We start from the raw sequence: 22,949 nt of genomic DNA on the forward strand, positions 1-22,949 counted from the left end.
CAGGAGGGATAGATTTCACCAAGCCTAGTATTACAGCTGAAGAAACTGAGGCTTAGAGACGTTCTCTCCAGGTCGTGCAGCTTGTACAGTTAACCCTTCTAAGCCAATTCTAGTTTTCCAGTCCAGCCCAGCAGCCTCGCCTCACGCCCTTCGACTGCATTTTTAATATCAGATTTCCCCTGTTGTGTACGAGATCCTTTCCCCCTTCTAGACCACAGGCAGAAAGATCGTCTCCAGCTGATAGGGCTGCGGAGGTGGGGAGCCGAGGGGAAGGGAGAATTTCTTGAGGTTCTAGCGGTTGGGTGGGCAGAGTTCCGGTGCGCAGACTCCCCGGCACAAAGCCGGGTTCGAGACCGGGCTTACCGAGGACGGTAAGGCAGGATGTGGCAAAAGGGATCAAGTGCTCCAGGGACCTGTGTCTCGCCTCTCGAACGCCGACCACGGAGCGGGACTTCTATCTATCCTCCGGGTAAGCACACTTGGCAGACTTAGGGCGGGAGCCGGGCCGATCCCGGGAACGCGGAGGTGCAGGGCGCCCCCTTGCGCTCCTCGCGCGCCACGGGGCTGGCGGGTGGCGCGCGCGCCGCGGCAGGTCCTCTCCAGCCCCCTCCTCCTTTTCGCTAGCGCTCCCCCTCCCTCTCTCCCCTCGCTCCCAACTCCTCCCCCATAGCCTCTCCTTCCCTCCTTGGCCCCCTCGGTCTCCTCTCTGCTCTCAGCCGCGCGCCGGGTCGGGAGCTAGTTGGAGCGCGGGGGCTGCCGCCCGAGCCCAGCTCGGCGGAGCCGGGCGGGTCGGCGGCGCGTCGGACTGCTGCTGGCGGACCCGAGCGTGGCCGGCGCGGACCCGGGTTGCGGCTGCACTGGAGCGCCGAGTGAGGGTCGAGGGCCATTCCTGCGCGGCCGCCCATTCCCAGACGGGCCGCGAGTCCTCCCGGTTCCCCTCTGCCGCTCCCCGCCGCCGGGAACCGGGAGCCGCTTGGAGCCCGGCACCTGCGCCAGCAACCCGGAGGTGAGTCCCTGGAGTCCCGAACGCTTCGCCTACGCGGGCTGGGGCTGCAAGTTGCAAACTTCAGCAACTCGGGTGGGTAGAAGGGTAGGGGCCCAGCGGCGCTGACAAGTTGGAACCAGGTTGCGGAGACTGCGGGCCGAGGGGAGGGAGCCCCCGGGCTTCCTCGCTGCCCGCTGCCACCTCGGCGGGGGCGCCCACAGTGCTGCCGCGCTCACACGGTCCGCCGGCTCCTGCTCCGGGGCACTGGCCCGGCCGCGATCTGTGTGTCTGGACTGCACACCGGGATGGGGATCCGGGGCTGGGCCCAAGGGAGGGGACGGACGAACGAAAGGCTGGGAAAGAACGGGGCTGAGACGGCGAGATGGAGGCTCCGAGAGGGCGAACGAATAGACCCGGTGGGGGCAGAGTGCGGGCAGCTAGGCGCGTGGGAGCGCGTCGCCTGCCCGGAGTGTGAAATCTCGCGCTCGGGGCGTCTCCGCTCTGCCGCCGCCTGCGGAGGTCCCCACTGGATTCTTCCCAGACTCCCTGCCCTGGCAGGGCCCTGCGGAGCCCTAACTCGGCCCCGCCAGGCCCCAGACGCAGCCGTCCCGGAGCCCCTCGCCTAGGCTTTCAGAAAGGGGTGCGGCGGCGGGAACGCGGGACGCGAACGGCAATTTCCTGATTTATTTTTCTCATGGTAATTTGTCTTTGTGGTTGGGCTGCCCATTCACTTTCCGCTCACGTCGTGCCGGAGATCCAGCGAGGAGGGAGGGAGCGGGGGGCGCTCGGGCACAGGGAAAGATGCAGACAGGAGAGGGGATGGGACCCGAGCCGGGCGGGAGCCGAGAGGGAATTGGGCGTAGGACCGGCAGAGGATGACGGCGAAGCCGAGGACACCAGGACTAGCGGAGCCGCGGGCGGCGGCTGAGGGAGGACAGAGCCGGCTGCTTCGCCTGCCTCAAACTTTAAACAGCCAGGAGGAGCCACCTGAAGCGCCCTTGTTGCCTCCTACCCCTCAGTCGGTGCCCAGTGCTCGGGTTATTCCGTCTGCCCCGCCGCGCCGTGCCGGGCTGCAGTGGGCCCCGAGTTTGGATGGGGAGAGGTGACCCGACTCTGCCCCGACTCCTGCCACCCCCTCCAGGCTTTCCGCGGTGGGGATATGAGATCAGCCGGAGCGGGGAAGAGCTACCAACCCTTGGGATGCGCTCTTCCCGGGGCCCGTGACTGAGCCCACGGAACTGGGATTCGGGGGTTGGAAGCTTGCCTATGTCTAGACCCCACCACGATCCTACCTTCTCTGGCCAATCCAACCTCCTTGCACCTTTCTCAGACATCCCTACTCCCCCTCCCATCCCCACCACTTTGGCAGCAGCTTCTCTCTCCTGGCCCTTCTGGCCCGGCCTCTTTGTCCTCTCCACCTCCACTTTCCTTCATCTTCAAGCCTGTTCTCTCCCGTTTCTTCTCTTTTACCGCAACCTCTCTCTCACCCTCGCTCCGTCCCGCCACCCCAGTTCCTCTTGACATTCAAAAGTGGCCTCTCGCCTTTTCTGAACCAGGATTGATGACCTTGAAGAAGGGGAAGAGGGGAACTTGAGCTTGAGAACTGGACCTCACAGCTAGGAAAACAGGGAGAGGCAGATTAAGAAGTAGCTTGCAAAAACCCGCTGGTACCCTGCCCCAAATCTAGATTTCCAACCTAAGGAGGAAGGGGGGATAAATGTTAGAGAGAGAGAGGAAATCTGCCATTCCATCACCCAAGACTACAGATCTAGAAATTACAATTATAAGTGATCTCATCTCTGTGTGTACATGTTATCCTATCTCCCCCTACTTTGGGAATTGACTGGAACATCCCACAGCCCAGTCCTACCTGTCACCTGCTGGGCCCCCAACTCACCCTCACTGTCAGGGCCCTCTAGGATTCTACTGTGAGATGATGACTTCCTTGAGGTCTAATTCACTACTTTCACTGAGGATTGAGGTGGTAGGATGGACACAGAAGGCAAAGGACAAGATCCCTGATTAGAAGTGCATAGTCCCTTGTTAAATAGCCTTAAAGGACCCAGGGCTGAACTCCAATGCCCCACCACCCACACCCCCAGCAGCTAAATGTTCCCCCATGGTCCTCAAGTGTTGACTTTGTTATTGTGTAGATACAAGGTAAATGAAACCAACAGTGACAGTGAAGTCACATGGTCACTATTTATCAAGCACCTGTTATGTGCCAGATACTAGACACTATGGATACAACAGGAGATAATGTCTCTGATCTCTGGAATGGAGGTGAATCAGCATGACTAGGAGAACCTAATTACTAGCATTGCCTGATTGCTGTAATAGAATTTACTGTGGGTGTTTTCCTGTGGGTTTAAGTAACCTGAGAGTTAATATGGAGTTGTCCAAAGGACTTGGGGTCTGGGGTTTGGGGGGGTGGGTTGCTGAGAGGGCTGGGATTGCATCACCTTAGCTCTTCACTCAGCACCAGGTCCCCTCTCCAGGCTTCAGATTCCTCACTCAACAAGTGGGAATGAACACCTCTGTCAATACCTACCTTATACTTGTGGTGTGTACAGAGGCAAAGCCAGGTACCTGAAGATCTGAGGATGAGAACTACTGAGAGGGCATATTGGTTATTTATACATCAGTGTTTGAACCCCAGTCTTGGGATCATCCTTTGCCTTATCCAGTCACCTTGATCACTAGCCCGTCTTCATCATCCAGTGACTGTGTGTTTGTGTTGTGCTGGAAATAGTTACCACTAATTAATGAGTTTTCTTCACATTCAGATCTTTGCATTTGAGTTTTAGACATCACTAAGTTGGTCTTAAATTTATGACAAAGTTTAACTAATGTGTCTTAAATGTATGACTAGAGGCCAAAGCAAGTGTTTTGACTAATGGAGTTTCACTGGATTGACTGAACTGAGCCCTTTTTTTAGAGCTTGTGTAAGCAACACCTGGATTTCACTGGCATACTGCTATGCTTTTTATGAACTTCCCTCTCTCTGACTTTTGGTTTGATGACATCTGCTTTAGCTGAGGAGATAGCTCTTTGTTGGGTAATCTGGAAGGAGATCTTTGTGTGTGCCATTCTCTGCCTCAGATGGAGGAATCTCCTCCAGGACTTTTTTTTCTGGAAAAAGTTCCCCTATCACTGGTTTGAATGCTAGCAAGTACCAGCTGGGAGCAGAGTTCTGAAAGGGAATGGGGTGCCAAACATTCTGTGGCTCTGCCATGCCCGTTTTCTTCCCTTTGCTCCAGTGCTTTTCTTTAGTGAGCGTGAGAGATGAACACCAAACCTTGCAGAATCCACTCTTGAATCCTGACATTAGTCGGGGTCTTACCCATAAGCCATGGCTACGCTTGGTACCTCCAGAGTGGGAAAAGAAAAAAAAAAAAAAAGGCTTCCTTTCCAATTTTCAACTGGACACAGTGGATAAAGCATGACAAGTGACCTGGGAGGGATGGTGACCAGGGACTGGAGAGTTTGACCTTGAGCACACTTCCCAGCAGTTGGGCTTTGCATCCTCCTCCATTCTGACGTGGAACAGGAGAACAAGGATTCTTTTGGGCTTTCCCTGAGCTTTAAAGGCAGTGCTGTGTGCCAAGTCCCACCATGACACTGCCCTCATTGATCTGTTTAATAAGGATGACTTAATCAGACTTGCACCTGGAACTCTTTTGAATTTGAAGCCTTGTCGATATTATCAGAATATCTTTGCATGTGAACCAAGAATGTCTCTGGGCTCTTCTGTGATAGGAAAGACTGTGATAAGAAGACGGCTGGTGACCATCTGTTCCACCATCCCCTGAGGATCAAATTAGAGGAGATAGGTTTAAATTCCCAAAGGAGAATGCTTAGAAATGAGAGAGGGTTGGAAGTCAGGGAGGCTTCCCCATCTTGAAGGGAGATTAGTCACTTCTTGATTTTCCAGGAGTGGTTCATTTCCTTTTTTTTTTTTTTTTTGTGGGCTATTTGTGGGGAATGTTTAGTCTCAGGCTAGTTTTTAGTTACATCCAGGTAATCCACCTGACTGCCTGGATCTTCAGAAAGTGCACTGTCCTTTTTAGCCAAACGTCATTTGGAAGGCAAATCTATATAGTAGGTGTATGTGTATATGTAATATACTCATATACATTTACATGTAAACACAGATGCAATGCATTGCAAAGCTATGTTAACAGTTTGATCATCCAGTATGAGTTACCCTTGGCTCTGTTTCTCTGCCAGAATTGACATGAGTCTGCCCCTAGGGAGGCAACTTCAGGGAAATGGTTAGTGGGATAGCAGTTTAGATCCATCCCCACTGGTCCACCTGAGCCAAAACAGCCTCCATACTGCCCTAGTCACTGTCCTGAAGCCCCCTACCCAGGAGTTCTAACAGAGTACAGGAGTACAAAAGAGCTGCAGTTGGCTCTTAATTATTCAGGGATGGGTGGATTCAGTGTGCAAAGCACCGGACCCAGGACTCTTCTTTCTCTTCTTTTGGTGCCTTGAGTAACTCTATACCTGCACTGAGAAGCTGGGGAGATCTTATCTTTTAATACAAACTTTTGTTTCTAGCAGCCTCTTCCCTCTGCTCCTCTTTCTCAAGGTGTCTGGGGGAAACTAGGAGCCCCACCCACCAAGAGGCTCATCCACCCAAAGCAGACTGCATTTAAGGTTCACACGTTGCTCTGTTGGCCAGGGTGTATTTCTGCCCAAAAGCAGAAGAGAAGAGGAAAATGCCACTAGCTCCAACTTCTGCAGAGTCAAATTCCTGTAGATTTCCCAGGATCTAGTTTTCTTCTCTCTTCCTTTTGTAGTCACTTGAGTTAATGGAGTCAGCTAGAAACCTGGGCCCCGTCAAGAGTATGAATGAAGGGCAGTGTCCTTGTGGTAAAAGCTTCCAAGCAGGCCAGCTCAAAGGAACATTTCTGTGAATGTCCCCCAAGGCCAAGGGTCATTTTCCTGCAGAGATCAAGTGCCTTGGGGCCATCTGCTCCCTTCTAGCGTCTCTCTAGCTTCCAGAGTGAGTCTTCACATGGTGGGCTCAGTCTGGAGAGCAAGGCTCAAGTGACCTTTGTATACAGTAGCTTGGTCCCACTCAACACTAATTCCTGTTAGAATCACCTGGGAATGCTTTGAAAAAATATACATGACCAACTCCCTAATTAAGTCAAAATCCTCAAGGCTGGAGGCTGGGCATTGATTTTTTTTTTTTAAGCTCCTAAAGGCAACCATGGTTGAGAGCCACTGACCTAAATCTTTCCTAGGTTCCTTGGCCTCACGCCAAAGGCATGCCAATTCTCTTTGCCCTCAGTCCTTCACAACAGTCAGGTACCAGCTAGAGCTCCTGGCATTTGGATCATAGCTACTGTTTGTGTTCCTGTTCTGAATGTAATGACTTTCTATTATAAGCTGATTGTGGGAGCTCCCTTCTAGTATAACTTCTTTGTGATTTTTTTCTTAAAAAGTAATGCGTATTCATTCATCATCTTGGGGCATTTCCTTCTAGATAAGTATGTAACAAAACTGTGACTGTACTGTCTGGGTTGCTTTGTAGCAAGCCCTTTTCATTTAATCACATATTGTGATGATTTCCCTGTCTTAAGTATTCTTCTCAAATGGGCTTTTTAATGGCTGCTGGGTATTCTATCTTATGGATGTGCCATAATTTATTTAACAAATCCCGTGTGAGTTAGACATCTAGGTTGTAAACCATTTTTTACTGTTATAAATAATGCTGCAGTGAACATCCTTGTCTATAAATCTTTGTGCCTATTGATGATTATTTCCTCAGAGCAGATTTCTAGAAGTAGAATATTTATGCTTCTTTTTAGCATGGCCCATTTAGACAACTTTTGACTGACTTCCTAGAGCAATAAAACTTTTTCATATTCAGAGCTAGAAAAACAAACTATGAACCTTTCTGAGGCATCAGAGTGGCTGCTCTGATCTGAGCTGAAGGCCAGAACCCTTGACCCAGCCTTGTGCCTGGCTCTTCCTCCAGGTCAGTTCCACAAATTGCTGCCTCACTTGTTCAGGTGAGCTTCAAGGCTCTCCTGCCTCTAACCTAGTGCTCCCCAACCATTTTGACACCAGAGATTAGTTTCGTGGAAGACAATTTTTCCATGGACCGTGGGGGAGGGCGGGTTATTTCAAGATAACCATTTATTACGTACCAGAGAGTCTGCTAAACTTTATATACGCTTTATCTCTATTAATCCTCATGTGCCTTTCATGCACATATTATTTCTGCCTCCACTTCCCATTGAGGAAACAAAAGCTTTGAGAGAGAAAGCAGTTTGCCCAAGGTCACACAGCTAGTAAGTAGCAGAACTAGGATTTAAACCTAGACTGTCTGACTTCAGAGCCTACACTCTTAACCACTACATACACTGTTTTTCATTCTTGGCTTATGGTGACCACAAGTTGTTCACAAATGCTCCATCAGCATCTTGTGCACACACACTGTGACTTTCTCCAGAAGAAGAAGGGCAGCCTCACATACAAATTGCAGAAGAGCGGGGATGCTATTCGTCATGTCTCCCTTTTTCTTTTGACTTCCTTGATTCTGTCCTCAGCCCTCTCTCCAGGTACCCACTTCAGAAAACATTTCTTGTGTCCTCACCAACCAGTTGCCAAGATCCTAGCATGTCTTACAGCTGAGCAGGTCCAAGTTATAACATATCCCTATTATAGCTTCCCCACCAGTCGGAAGAATCTGGATGCTATTTCACAGAATGGCTTATAAAGCTGTCAAGGAGGCAGGCATGCTATAGTAATGATGGCAGGAGAGAAGCCTGACTTCTGTTGGATGTCAAATACTGCCGATTGGATACATTTTTGCATTCTTGCCTCAATGACAATAACATTGTCATTGAAATAGCAGCCAAAACTGTCCTGATTTGATTCTGACCATGACCAAGAACTAGCTGGTGGCGTGACAGTGTGTAGATGACAGATGCCACATCAGCCTGGCATTAATGATGGTCAAGAAAAAAGATGCCATGCCCACAGACCCTCCCTAGTCTGTAAGAAATTTGAAATGGGGAAGTATGATTAGGGATTCCAAAAGGGATGATGGTTTGTGGCAGGTGAGGTTTTGAAAAATGAAGCTTCGTGTTTTTATCCATGATTCGGGTGAAACTGGAGTAAGCGAGCTTTTCAGATTTGTTGATGACAAGGCTGTGATGGGCAGCTCCTATAAAAGACAGAATAAATATTCAAAATGATCTCAACAGCCTGGAATGCTGGGTTTAAACCAACAGGAGGAAATTTAACAGGGGCAGATGGAAAGTTGCATTTAGATTGCAGAAATTAATTACTCAAGTTCATGGTGGGGGTGGGGGTGGGGGGAGACTTGATTTGGCTGCACAGCCTGAGAAAAACATCTGAGGGGTTTAATTGGACACAGGCTTCATAGGAGCCGACAGGGTGATGGGGTTGCTCAAAACAATACTATCTTGAATGGCACTAAGAGACAGGCAAGGTCCAAATTGGTTTCTTCCTGGTCATTATGTCCTCATGTCTGCATGTAGATTTTAGAGAGGACCCTGACCAACTCAAGCATGATCAATTGGAGGGCATTCTGTGTCAGGAGAGGTTGGGAAACCCAGCCATGAAAGGCTTAGTGAAGGGAGGGAGAAAATCCTGGGTGTCTTGGTGGCTGACTGCAGAAGAAACAGGACTTCCTGTAGAACAGAACACAGTTAATCTGCCTGGAAGAACCAGAAGGCTCCAGAGTGGAAAGTGCAGGAAGCTAGATTCTTCACAGTCTGCATCTTCCCAACCAGATGGGTTCCAGTGAATCGGCACCAGCTGGCAGTCCTGCTGCCCGGGATGCTGTTGGGGAACTCTTGGCCCAGAGACACATGATTGAACTGGCAGCATACCTCTATCTCTCTGTGGCTTTGAGGCTGGAGCATACCCGCCTCCTTTCCTGAATACTGCAGAGCAGTGTGGTTCTCAAAGCGAAGTCCCTGGCCAGCAACATCAGTTTCACCTGAAACCTGTTAGGAGTGCAACAGTTCTGGAGCTGACCTACTAATCTGACAATTCCCTGGCAGGGCACGGCAGCCCTGTGATTTGTGATTTGTGCTAGAGTTTGGGACACTGCTTTCGACCACCCTGGGCTGTTCTTTCTGTTGCTGGATGTTTGTGGCACTAACCCACAGTCCTCAGCTGGGGAAGCAAGTGTAGAACTTTGGAAGGAGCATGGGTGTGGGGATGAGAGAGACTATGGTTCAAACCCAGCTTGACTGGTTTTGTGTTGAAGGTTTCCCTCCCTGAGCCTCCTTTTTGTGCTGTAGAATGAGGGAGGACCCTGATGCTGGGAAAGTTTGAGGGCAGGAGAAGGGGACGACAGAGGATGAGATGGTTGAATGGCATCACCAATTCAATGGACGTGAGTTTGAGCAAACTCTGGGAGATGGTGAAGGACAGGGAAGCCTGGCATGCTATAGTTCATGGGGTTGCAAAGAGTTGGATATGATTTGAGCAACCGAACAACAACAAAAAGTTTAAAAAAGAATGAAAGGATGTGGCAAAGTTCGTGTAGATCTTGACCTTGCCATTGGTGTCAGGTCATCCTTGGAAGAGTCTTATCAGCATCAGAGTTGCCTTTTCTACAGAAGCCTATCTTCCCAGTGGTCACCTCAAGCCCCTCAAAGAGAAGCCTGCATGTGGGCTCCTCTGTATCCCCTCACAGTGCCCACCAGCATGGCTCTCCCTCAATGAGGGGTCAGTTCACTCTTGGACCACCAGTTCCCTCCCTCCTGGACAATGGAGAGCCAAGGCCACTTTCCTTCCCACTCCTATCCAAGACCCCTATCCTTGTGAGCATGTGTGGGTGCCTCCTTCCAGTGGACCTGGGTCTTGCCAACCCCAACCTTCTGAGGTCTATGAGTCTAGACTCTCTGCTCTTGGCATGCACCATTATCCGCTAAAACCACCAGTGAAAGGTCTTAGGGCCCAAACATCTCACAGTAGTCCCTGACTTTAGGGAGGTAAGAAGCCTGAGTTGCTGGTGTCAGCCAGGCAGCAAACATGTGTGGGCCCTTCTTGGAGCTGGAGGTTTCTGGGGTCATCTCTCCCAGTCCCTTTCAGTGACTGGTAGAGTTTTCAGTTCATCAGAGGCAGAGCTCATCTCCCCACAGGATGGCCTATTTGATTTTTGGCCAACAAGTTTGATAGGAAGTTCCTCTGTTTCTCTGGAAGTTTGTCTCTCCCCATGGGCTCCATCTCTTCCCCATGTGGCTGTTCCAGGCAAAACCAGTTACTTCAATGGCACAGCCTTTCCAACCTTGGAGACCACTTCCTTCTACCTCTCCCCCATTCCCATTAGTCCTCCTCTGACTTGTCTCTTCAGCTCGGGGTACAGGACTCAGAACATCCTCTGACTTACCATAAATTGAGGTCACTGGAACCGAGTCTGGTCCTGTGGGTGAGGCCCGGCCAGCACACCCCATCCATTAATGTGGTGTCAAGTCTGCCCTGGATGTTTTTAGAAGTTGCATAGCCCTGCTGACATTTGTTAAACTTACAACCAGTCAATACCTCCAGGTTTCTTTACCATAATCTGCAGCTCAGCCGCATCTCCACATTTTTGTCTTTCTGCTTGCACTCATTGGTTGGGGCTGCCAGAGCAATACCAAAACAGAGTGGCTTAAGCCACGGAAGGAAATTGTTCCCTAGTGCTAGAGGCTGGAAGTCTGAGATCAAGGCGGCGGCAGCGTTGACCCCTTCTGAGGGCAGACTCTGTTCGCGCCTCTCTTCTAGCTTCTGGTTTCCTGGGAGTCTTTGGTATTCTTTGGTTTTTAGAAGTGTGTTTCTAATCTCTACGCTCATCTTCATATAATCTTCTCCCTGTGTGCCTGTCCTGACATTTCCCCCCTTTTTTAAGCTGGCCAGTCATACTGATTTAGGGGCCCACTCTGCTCCAGTATGACCTCATCTTAATTACATATGCAACAGTCCTTATTTTCAAATCAGATCATATGAGGTACTGGGGGGTTAAAGCTTGAACACATGAGGCTTTTTGGGAGGGGGTGTGCTAGGCACAGGTCAGCCCTTGGCAGTGCTGTGGCTTTTTCAGTTTTAGGTTTGGGACTCTACATTTTCTCCTGACTTCTATTGTCTGAGTTCAGCCCACCTCTCTAGCTGATTAGCATATTTTGGAGTCTGACACTGAGTATACCTGGTGTTGCTCTCAGCTTCAAAAGCTTCCTGTATGTTGATCCCAGGAATTATAAGATGTAGATTGGGGTGGGACAGGTCAAAGCCCTCCAGCACTCACCTGGACCCCTCCCTCCAAGCGGCCTTGACCCATGTGGTGAGTACCCTTGGGTACCTATGATTGTGCAACTGGCTACACGTCCCACTAGTTCCGCCACCTTGGCTTGCTTGCAACACTTTCACCAAGAGCATGTCACGTGTTTTCAAGATCAGCTAGAGGGGTAAACCTTGTTTCCCTCACTTATCAGCCTGGTGGCCTGTCAGTGGAGGAGCTGAGCTCTGCCCAACAGGACTTCCTTACTGAATGCCTGCTGTCTGCCTGCAGTCTCAGCTGCTTTCTCCAGGTGCCCACCACCCTGCCTGTATTGTCTCTTCAGGATTTTTCTCAGGCAGCACCTCGACTTTCCCTCTCTATGGTTTTGCAAAAGCCAGCTCAGACCCCTTTCTGGAAGTGAGCCTCTCTCATGCCTGCCAGAATCCTGTCAGATTTCCACAAGATCGACAGCTGCTCTGGGCTTCATTTGCATGTTCCCTGGGATGTGTGGCTGGGCCCAGTAGCCTGAACTCATTCGGAGCAGCTGGAACATTTTTCACCAGCCTCTGGCTCGGGCCTCCTGTGCCCGTGGCACCTTTCCACAGAGTCCCACTCCCTGATGGAGAAGACAGGAGCCGAAGACAGAAGCTCAGCGCCCGCCAGAGGAGCCCCCCAGTCTGGATGCCACCTTAGTTCCCGTGTAGCATTCCTCCCCTTCCCAGTTCCTCTTCCCCACATTTCTCTTTTTCCTAAAGTCTCTTTTCTCCTTTCTGATGCTCTGTGACTCTGTGAGGGGAGGTGCTTGGGCAAAGGTGAGGTGTGTGACCAAGGGGCTGGGGCATGGGAGGGCTGCGACATGCCAGCTCCCCCACTCCCTCGTAGGGTGACTGGGCAAAGTATTTCTCCACTCTGAGGCTCAATTTCCTCATCTGTAAAATGGTTATCAAACCTACTTCAGAGTGCGGTTGTGGTGTGTTTATGTGCCAAGTCACTTCAGTCTTCTCTGACTCTTTGCGGCCCTGTGGACTGTAGACTGCCAGGATCCTCTGTCCATGGGATTCTCCAGATAAGAATACTTCTCCAGGGGATCTTTCTGACACAGGGGGCGAACATGTGTCTCTTACATCTCCTGCATTGGCAGGTGGGCTCTTTACCACTAGCACCACCTGGGAAGCTGTGCAGTCATGGGGGCCAAATCCAACGTGTCCCTTTCAGTAAAGTAGGTCACCTGGAAAAGTGCCTGGGGTCTGGGGGTACCCAACAAACCAGTCCTTGTACAGAGGGGACTGGCCAGCCTGAGTCTGATGCAGAGGGTGGGGAGAAGTTGGGGGTCACAGCCTGGGCCCTGCACATGGGAAGGCCATGATGCAGTTAGGCTGTTAGAATGGAGAAGAGTAAGTGAGCTGAGAAGGTGGGGGAGGAAGAAGCCCCAGGACTGAGAAATTTGCAGAAGAGGATGGGGGGTTGTAAGGATTACCTAGAGTTTCCTGAGAGCTAATGTTTTGCCAGGCCACTTAAAACACTCTGGTATGTATCTTAGCTCAAGAAAGCCCTAGGAGTAGGTCTGACTTTACTACCCCTATTTGGGGCTTCCCTGGTGCCTCAGACAGTGAAGAATCTGCCTGCAGTGCAGGAGACCTGGCTTTGATCCCTGGTTGGGAAGACCCCCTGGAGAAGGGAATGCCAACCCACTGCAGTATTCTTGCCTGGAGAATTCCATGGACAGGGGAACCTAGCGGGCTACAGTCCATGCGGTCACAAAGAGTCAGACATGACTGAGTAACCAACACAGCACACCCTTGTTTACAGATGGGGTGACTGAGACAGGGAGATATTCGGTAACTAGGAAGCCAATGCCCAGGTTTCCAGCCCAGGCAGGCTGCTGTCTCCTGGCTTGCACTCTCCTCTGCTGGACCACATGCTTTTCTGTTCCTGCATTCCCTTCATCTATCATGACGACCCCATCCCCAGCTCTATCCTGCAGGATCCTCACCGCTTCTCCTCTTCATAATTGGGGGGTTGGGTGGGGCTCAGGGCTCTACCCTTCTCTAAGGACACTTCTCAGGGCACCTTCCATGAGGTCCTAACTCACATCAATCAGTCTGTAGAAGGAAGGATTTACTCCCACCATCAATCTGTAGAGGAAGGATTTACATTAGATACAGGGAAAGTGTGAACTGCAGGAGAAGCTAAAACAGCTGATGGAAGGCAACTCTGGCATGACTTAGCCAGAGATCTTACGGGCTAGGCTGGAGGCAGGAGGAACAGGGTGGGGTAGGTCTGCTGCACCCCGGACCTCTAAGAACCATGTCTCCAGATGCAGGGTGAGTGGCAGTGATGTGCTCCTCTTGGCAAGATGGCTGACCCTCCTCAGTAAACCATGGCTTTGCTTACATTTCACAGCCCGGTACTGCTGGGAGAGAGGACTACTCTGAGATCGTCCTTTTGGGCTCAACATCTGAAGTGGTTTCCATTTCAGAAACTCCTCTTCTTGAGAGGGCAGGACCAAGGAGTCTCTGCCCAGGTCTGGGACTTGGGTGGGATAGGAATGAGGGGGGGAATGCCTGTGACTGTCCCCTGCTCTGTCCTGCCCTAGCCTCCTGCCTGGGAAAACCTTCCTGGCTGTGAATTAAGCCTTCTGCTGGTGCTGTGGCCTCATGTAGGGGCTCAAAGTAGAAGGCACAGGTAGCCCTAGGGATGGATAAATGCCTCCAGCTGCCAGGGATTAATTCTAGGAGGATCTGCTTTGTAATCTCAAATACAAATACCATGGGTGAGGCCCTTCTATCTGCCAGCCTCTCATTTAAGTGCTCCTAGAGGACTATAACGGACACGACTGAGCTACTTCACTTTCACTTTTCACTTTCATGCATTGGAGAAGGAAATGGCAACCCACTCCAGTGTTCTTGCCTGGAGAATCCCAGGAACGGGGGAGCCTGGTGGGCTGCCGTCTATGGGGTCACAGAGTTGGACACGACTGAAGTGACTTAGCAGCAGCAGCAGCAGAGGACTAAAAGGGAGAGATCAGCCTCCAATTTACACATGAGGAAAAGTCTTCAGAGAAATTAAGAAATTTACCTAATATTGCACATCTGTATACAGGTGAGGTAGCCAGGCTACAGGAAACCCAAAGCAAGTACTCTTTCCAGCTGATGATGGGCTTCTCTCAGTAGCTTGGTACCTGCCTAAAGGCTCCCACAGATCAGGAGGGCCAGATGGAACCAGGGAAATATATCTGGAGGTAGAGGGGAGGTTGGAAATGAGGGCTTCAAGCCTTGGGGTGTGAGTGTTTTTCTGCCGGAACGTTGTCCATAAGTGCTGTGACTGCTTGGAGACCCAGGCTTTGGGTCTCTCCGGGTCATTCTTCATGCTGCAGGGCGATGGAGAAGCTTTTATGGGAAGCCATCCCACCCTTCCATAGCTGTGGTCACCCGCTCCTCCACCTGCTTTCTCTCTGTCTCCCTCCCTCCCTCTGCAGCTTGTACTGGTTCCCAGGCTAGCCCTCTCCTGTGACCTCTCTAGGGCAGCAGCCTCAGTGTCCTTCTGAGCCCTCTAGTGACCGCTCCCTGCACGTCTGTCAGGAGCCTGTATCTTGGGCACTTTCTGAGCCCCCAGGTCAGAACTTTGTCACGGGCTGTGTGTGCATGTGTGTGTTAGGGTGTGGGAGGGGTTATTTCACAGAGGCCTAAGGCAGCGTCAGCTGCTCTGTGGAGGCCCGCCCTCCCATCCCAGTCTGAATTCAGATTGCCACTGTTCTTGGCCGAAACTCCAGACTTCATCTCCTGTCTTCCCGTGTGCACAGGGCATCTGGGTAAATCAACACTGAGTGTGAGCCCCAGAGGTCCCACTGTTTCCTGCGTTGGACCCGTACAACCCTGAGCTTGCTCATGTGTGACAAGGAGGCTGGACCGGGGTGACCACAACTTGGATGCTCAGTGTGCCTGGAGCTCTGCTCTCCAAACACATGTTCCCTGATCCCCCGGGGACCAGCCCAAGACTTGTGCCCTCATGTTATGGCTGGGGAAACTGAGGCTCTGGTGGTTAAATAACTGGCCCCAGGTCACACTCTGTCTCCCCGGCTCTCTCTCTTCCCTTGTGGCCCTGACAGGTCAGGGCTTGTAGGAGGAAGGGGTTCAGCAGCTCATTTGAGAGGCTTACTAACCTACCCCCGCCACCTTACTCTATGCATTCAACAGTGGCCCCTGGGCCTGTTCACTTGAGGGTGGACTCCTAGGACAGGTTGTCCGTGTGAACGATGTCCCTGCACCCATCTTTGAGGGAGTCCCCTAACCTCAATGACAGCGTCATGGCTGCACAGCCTAGACGTTCAGCTCAAATCACACCCCACATTTGTCTTAGAGGTTTGGGGTGATGAGGGGATTTAGAGAGGCTTGCATCTCAGAAGCTCTGATAGATATCACACTTGACTCACTACAGGCTATCAGATTATTTTATCTGTGTTAAAGAGACCTGTTTCGTGGGTCTGACACAACCTGGCACCCTTCCTGGGGGTGTGGATGTCGATGGGAGGGAGGCCGGGTTTTAGCCTGCGGACTGGTCCGTGGAAAGTCAAGTGTCCATCCTTCGAGACATCAGGTAAACCAGCATTTCTCCTGCTGGGCTACCCCTGATGGGATTGTGCTAAAATTCTTCTGGGTTCTAAACTTCAAAACCTGGTGAAGTGTTTACATTCTCATCCTTATTTTCTTCTCCCACCAACTGCAACTTCCTTTTACTGAATTCCATGCCAGATATTGTTCTACTTCCTTTTTGTACATTATCACACTTAATTCTTACACCAATAAAAATTCTGAATTTGGTACTGTTATACCCATTTTAGAGATGAAGAAATCCTCCAGAAAGAACATGTCCAGGGCCACACATCTACTAAGAGGCAGTTTCAAACCCTTGTTTCCAATTCTGAACTCCGAGCCCTGTCCCAGCACACTGCATGGCACCTGCCATCAGAATGGGTGTCCAGGGAGACTCTGGCTGCCATGCCCTAAGCAGGAGCCCTGGGATTCTGGCTGTGCTTAGGGCTCTCTGTCCTACGTCAGGCAGAGCTAGCCACTTTGTCCACGTCCCTCATTCCTCCTGGGTAAGCTCTGCCTCTCCTCTCCAGACCTATTTGGGGTTGGGCTTGAAGACGCCCACCCAGAGTGCCCACCTTCAACAGCTGTGGCCTCGCCCTTCCCTGGACATCTGTGGGTGGGGAGGGTGCTGTCCCTTCTCATTCCTCTGGCCCACTGGAGTGGTTTTTTTAAAGGCAAGAATAGAACTCGGAAGGAGTTTCAGAAAGAGGGACAGGGTGCTTCAGAGCTCCAGGCCAGCAAAGTCTCTTGGTCCTCTCCGGCCTTGAGGTCAGTGTTACAGGGAAGAGAACCCAAGCCATTCGCTTCTCACTCTGGGTAGTCCTGGCTAAGGTGGCTACGGGGGGTGGCTGTTACTGCCTGAATACCCTCTGGGCCATGCTTTGGTGGGTTAGACTGGTAGCACTTCCCCGGGGCCCTGACCCCTATTTTCCTTCATCGTGCCATTTCGAAAGGGGATGTGTGGTTTAAGGCAGTGGTTCCCAACATTGTTGGCACCGGGACTGGCTTCATGGAAGACGATTTTTCCTGGAACCAAGGAGGGGTGGGGGATGGTTTCAGGATGATCAAGCATATTACATTTACTGTGCACTTTACTTCTGTTATTACTGTAGCAGCTCCAACTCAGATCATTAGGCATTAGATCCCGGGGACTGGGGATTAGTGATTCTGGTTTAGTGATTCTCCTCCGTGGCAACATATTAGAATCACCTGGGGGACTTTGGAAACTCCTGAAATCCAGAGCCCACCATTGAAGGGGGATTCCATCTGTCCATGTGTGACCCAGGCATCAGTGAATTTTAGGGCTGCCCAGGACATCAGGGACAGAGCCCAGGGCACCTTCTGCCTTGACCTTCAACACATCAGTCCCCTGATGATGCTGGGAGCTCCACTCTCAGGGAAGAGAGAGGGCCCAGTTAGTCTGTATCCTTTGCCCAGCCTAGTGCCAGACACCAGGGCCTCACACGGAAGTTAAAATCAGAAAACATCTTGGTTTTCCCCTCCTTTGATCACTTTTTCACAGTGTGGATGCTGCACATTCTCAGAAAGGGATCCTTGATTTTACACCCCCAGTGAGGGTATATTATACCCCAGGGAATCTGACCTTTGCAGGATTCCAGGGTCACTGGTGAGTCTCAGTGCCTAGAAACAGAGCAGGGGACCTGAGTAGGTCCTTTGTGGAGCAGCCATGGGGCTACATCTCTCTGATCTCTGTCTCTCTCTCACACAGATGAATATAAATGTGAACGGAGGTGGTGAATCTCTAGATACAGGGTGGGGTGGGGCATGATGTGTCAGGGTTGAAGGAACACATTTTGGGCTCTCTGTGTTCACACCTGACCTGTCCACAGGACCCTCATCCTGCAGGGGATCCTTGGATAATTGGAACCTGCAGAGAAAACATGGACCCTTCCCTCTGCCCATAGCCCTTCTCCTTACAGACACCCCCGCTGTGTGTTCTTCCCCTAGGGGAAGTAAGGAAATAGGAAAGAAAGTAGCAGAAGTGGGAGCCCCTCCCAGAGAGTGGAGAACAGTGTGGGCGCGTTGAGAGGCATCTGGGTAAAAACTGCTTTTCATATGGGGCTCCAGTGCTGTGCCTTGATTTCCTGCCAGCCGCTCTGTCCGCAGACCAATGGCCCCGCCATGGGCCCACATCTCCTGCAGCCTCCTTGAAAACTGGGTGACATCAATGCAGGGGACAGCACTGGGGACCTCGGGGGTCCTCTGCCCTGAGGCCTGAGCCACATCAAAGGTGCACCTGTGGGGGTGCACAGACTGTGTCTGCCTCACCCCCATCCTCCGCCCCCCACCTGAAGTCCTGGGTAGCCGTAGTCCCCACTCCAGCTGGAGGTCCCAGCACCCCCCACCCCCACAGCTCCTGAACCCAGGGCCCAGGGAGACTCCTGCCCTGTGGGTCTACATCTCAACTGTGGCTCAGATGGCCATGCCTCTCCCCTGGCCTCTAAAACAGACCCTTCTCCAAAAACCTGCAACCAGGTTGGCTGCTTTCTGCTTTTTGTCTCATCACCTCCCTGCCCAGTTCTCACTTTAGTCTCTTACCCTCTGATTGCTGTCACTTTTCCCGGTGGCTTTCTCTGAGAGCTGCTGGTCACTCAGTCCAGTGGCCAATTCCCAGTGCTCGGTCCCCCAGGATCCCCCTCATTTCTCACACCCTGTCCTTCTCGGCTTGCTCCTGACCACTCTGCCCCCTGCTCTTGTGCTCTGCACTCCCTCAGGCGTGCCCCTCCCATTCTGATCCCACCCATCCGTCAGGGCCAGGACAAGCCTGCCTGGTGCACGGGCCCCTTCTCCTGGGCCCCTTCTCCTGGGCCCCAGTCAGTGGAGAGCCTCGCACACAACCCTTTAGCAGATACCTACTGTGTGCCTACAGGGGCTGAATGCTCTTCTAGCCCTCAGGAAGGGAAAGAATTGGCAAGTCCTGCCCCCATGGAGTTCATATTCTAAGAGGAAAAACAGTGAACAGAGTAGATCTTATAATGTGTGAGAAGCTAAACAACATGTGGTAGGATGTTGTTTTAACTATTTGAATAATTCAAGTTTGAATATATCCCAAAGCAGAGAGAATACACAAATTCCCATACACCCCTTACTTTGCTTCAACATTCATCAATATTTTGCCCATCTTGTTTCATTTATTCTCCCCCTCAGCTTTTATTTATCCCGGTGTATTTTAAAATAAATCCCAGACGTGGTGCCAAGTTTTATCTATGGATACTTCAGTGTGCCTCTCAACTGATTAAGATGTATTTACATTGTATATAAACACAGCGCTATTGTCAAGCCTAAGGAAACGAGCAGTGTATTCTTCTGGGACTGTTTCACTCTTCTGTGTGTGGCAGTCTTGCCTCACCAGGTGTTGGAAGCCCCTTGAGGGCAAGGATCACGGTGATAAGAAAAAGGTCCCAAAGCTTGGAAACAAGGCAAAAAAAAAAAAAGACCAACTCCATGTCCTGGCGACTTCCTACTGCAGCCTATCTGGTCCCCCCAAAAGTTATTTAACTCTCCTGGGGGGATGTACTTTTGCTTGACTTTCAACTTATTGTTAAGAGCCAGATTATATGATGTTAGATGTTAACATGTAGATTAACATGTAGATTGACAACAGAGATGTGTACCCAGTAGAGACGCAAATGATTTCTGTCTAGTAGAGAAGATAACTTCAAAAGTTTTTACTTCTTGCCCTGCAGGACATTAACCAGTATTGTTTCCACTTCACAAACTCATTTCTGCACTTTACTGATTGTATAAACCCCTCCCTATTCTTCAAATTCTCTTTGGAACTCTGAATTAAATTATATTTATATGACAGCATTTTGAAAACTATACTTCGACAGTAGCCTGTACATTTTCTGTAGCTTTTCTTAGTCTAGTCCACTGCCTGGCACAGACTAGATGTTTGTGAAATTGGATTGTACTTGACTTGGTATCTTATTATGAGGGGGAGAAGCAAGGTTTTAAATTGAGAAGTGCCTAGCAGGTGTCACCGGAGAAGGCAATGGCAACCCACTCCAGTACTCTTGCCTGGCAAATCCTATGGACGGAGGAGCCTGGTAGGCTGCAGTCCATGGGGTCGCTGAGTCGGACACGACTGAGCGACTTCCCTTTAACTTTTCACTTTCATGCATTGGAGAAGGAAATGGCAACCCACTCCAGTGTTCTTGCCTGGAGAATCCCAGGGACAGCAGAGCCTGGTGGGCTGCAGTCCATGGGGTCACACAGTGTCGGACACAAATGAAGCGACTTAGCAGCAGCAGCAGCAGATGTCAGAGCTCTGGAGTGAGGTTGGAGGTGGAGAAGGCAGATGTCCCTGGAGAGTAAGGAAAGGGTCAGATGCCCCTGGATGTGGGGCCATCCAGAGAGCACCTGTCTACCCTCTGCTCCTGGGAGCAAAGCCCTGCTCCAGCCCTAACACTGAGTGGGCAGGAAGGAAGGAACAAGAACAAGACCTCTGTGTGTGTGTATGTGTGTGTGTGTTGTGGATGTGCCCCAAGTGTATTCAGGCTTGCCAACTTGCCCCCATGCTCAGAGGGCAAGGGTAACATTGTAGAAGTTCTTTCATGTCTACAATTACTGCTCTCTGCTTCCTCTTGCCTTTCTGGGTGGGGAGTTCTCCTTTATGTCTTATCCCAATTATTCTATTATAGTTTAGGCTGGGGATGCAACGGGAGGAATAACTGAACATGCAGCTGGGCCTGGAGTGGGAGGGCTCGTGTGTGGGGAGAGGCAGCTGCCCTTTTCATCTTCTGAGAGGCTGTGTTTCTGTCTGAGAACGGGGGTGGTGGTAGGGGTGTATGTGGAACAGAGCCGATGGGTGGGGTGGGGGGGTAATGATTGTTCTGTGGGTTCGAAGGACTGGAGCTGCTCATCATGGAGGAACAAGTCCTCACTTCACTTAAAAATACCCAGTTGCCATCCTGTCTCTCCCATCCTCCTGAGTGCCTGTTCCTCCAGGAAAACAAAGCAACGAGGTTTTAGAGGAAGGCCTTGCCTTCCAAGGCCCTCACTCCATGCTTTCAAAACTCCCAGTCTCAGCATTCGTGTGGCACCAGCCAGGTCAAGCTAGCACCTTAGAGGGTGGCTAACAAAAAGGGATTTTTAGTTCACTTAAAGGTTGAATATGTTCCGTATTTTATTTAAATTGGCATGAAAAGCTTTAATAACATTCTTTTCTACTGGGAGCTAGAGTAACATTCGGTGCTTCCCTGATGGCTCAGATGGTAAAGAATCCGCTAGGTAATGCAAGAGACCCACAGGTTCTATCCCTGGGTTGGAAAGATCCCCTAGAGAAGGAAATGGCTACCCACTCAAGTATTCTTGCCTGGAATATCCCATGGACAGAGGAGCCTGGCAGGCTACAGTCCATGGGGTCACAAAGAGTCTGACATGACTGAGCTACAGACACTTTAACTTTCACAGAGTAATGTTTAAAAGTGACCTATCTAATCAGGGGTGGAGGGGCTGCTATTTGAGGGGCCTGCTTGTTAGTTTTTGGAGACTGGAGAGTGATAGGAAAGGGGGATTTCTTCTATCCCAGATTTTCTTCATTTTTCCAGCCAGCCCCATTTCCCCTTCCTCATTCAGTGCATGTAGCACTCCCTGCCATTGCTCAGGAGACATTTGCCAGCACCAGACATGCAGGACACAAAGATGAATGGGTCAGTTTTCCCAGCTGGAGAAGCTCCGAGCCTAACGGACAGTGGTCCTTCATGAGAGAGCAGTGCATTCCAATGGAGGACATTCACATTTGTTATATGTTCAAAACCTCACAAGAAATGGGGAAGCTGAGCCAAGACAAGCCTCTTCCATCCCAGAAGGGGAGCTGAGGCTCAGAGAGGTTGAAGGCTGAGTCTGAGGTCATACAGTGGCTCTGGGTGGAGCCAGGGAAGTGTCTCAGCTCATCATCTCGCTGGCTGAGTGTTCCAAGTCAGGACATTGCTTTCTCCCTTGTTTGGAAAAAGATGAAGAGAGTCAATTCTGGTGACCACAGAGTCCTGAGTCTATTCTACCTCCCCTCCTCCACCCTCAGCCAGTTGCACTGAAGAAGAATGGGGCTAGACATAAGATGAAGAACGTCCAGAAGAGAGACAGGATGGAGTGGGGAGTCAATTACAAAAAGAGCCTGTGAGGTGGAAATGGGTGTCGTCGTTGCAAATGCATGCTCTGCTGCTGCTACTGCTAAGTCGCTCAGTCGTGTCCGACTCTGTGCGACCCCAGAGACGGCAGCCCGCCAGGCTCCCCCATCCCTGGGATTCTCCAGGCAAGAACACTGGAGTGGGTTGCCATTTCCTTCTCCAATGCATGAAAGTGAAAAGTGAAAGGGAAGTCACTCAGTTGTGTCTGACTCTTAGCAACCCCATGGACTGCAGCCCACCAGACTTCTCCATCCATGGGATTTTCCAGGCAAGAGTACTGGAGTGGGGTGCCATTGCCTTCTCCAATGCATGCTCAGTCATATCCAAATCTTTGCAACCCCATGGACTATAGCCTGCCAGGCTCTTCTGTCCATGGGGTTTTACAGGCAAGAATACTGGAGTAGGTTGCCGTTTCCTCCTCCAAGGGATCTTCTCCAAGGGATCATACTCGGGTACGATCCAGGGATTGTACCCGAGTTTCCCGTGTCTCCTGCATCTCCTTCACTGCAGGCAAATTCTTTACCACTGAGCCACCGGGAAAACCCAGAAACTGGCAGTGATGTCATTTAATAGTTGACAGAGAAAGTTCTTCTTGGTTGGGGTGGGACTGTGTCTGTCAAGCTGTTATTGCCTCCCTTCCCCAGACCCTGTGCTGTTGGGTTGGGGTCTGGGGAGCTAGAAGGTTCTGGGAAGGAAGAGATTGAGTGGGGAGCAGCTGGGTCTGAGGGGCAGGTTGGCTGTGGTTCTTGCTGTGTGGTCTGTGACCTGTTCCTCATTGTTGGAGAGGTGGGGGGCACAATGGTGCTTGTCCCCGGAAGGGGTGCATGCCCAGAGCTTCCACTGTTTCTGGTGTTGCATGCTGCTCTCCCTGAAGGCAAGAAGGAGTACAAGTACATGCCCTCTGAAAGGTCCATGAGGCCTGGCCCTCCCATTTGGAAGGCTTTTCTTACAGAAGGGGAAGGTGAAAT

The 22,949-nt window shown here is 51.0% G+C and overlaps 1 protein-coding gene across 1 annotated transcript in view; it reads left to right on the plus strand.

The window, feature by feature from the left end:
- Window positions 1-550: 550 nt before the first annotated feature.
- SEMA5B (semaphorin 5B) overlaps window positions 551-22,949 on the plus strand; it is a 125,607-nt gene continuing 103,208 nt past the window's right edge. The window contains exon 1 of the mRNA XM_086403041.1: window positions 551-1,006. The gene's annotated coding sequence lies outside the window, so the exon portion shown is untranslated. The remainder of the gene's footprint in view (window positions 1,007-22,949) is intronic.

Source organism: Bos grunniens, chromosome 1 (genome assembly GCF_055505025.1).
Source record: "Bos grunniens cultivar Pamir isolate PY7600 chromosome 1, Bosgru_T2T1.0, whole genome shotgun sequence".
Taxonomy (NCBI): domain Eukaryota; kingdom Metazoa; phylum Chordata; class Mammalia; order Artiodactyla; family Bovidae; genus Bos; species Bos grunniens.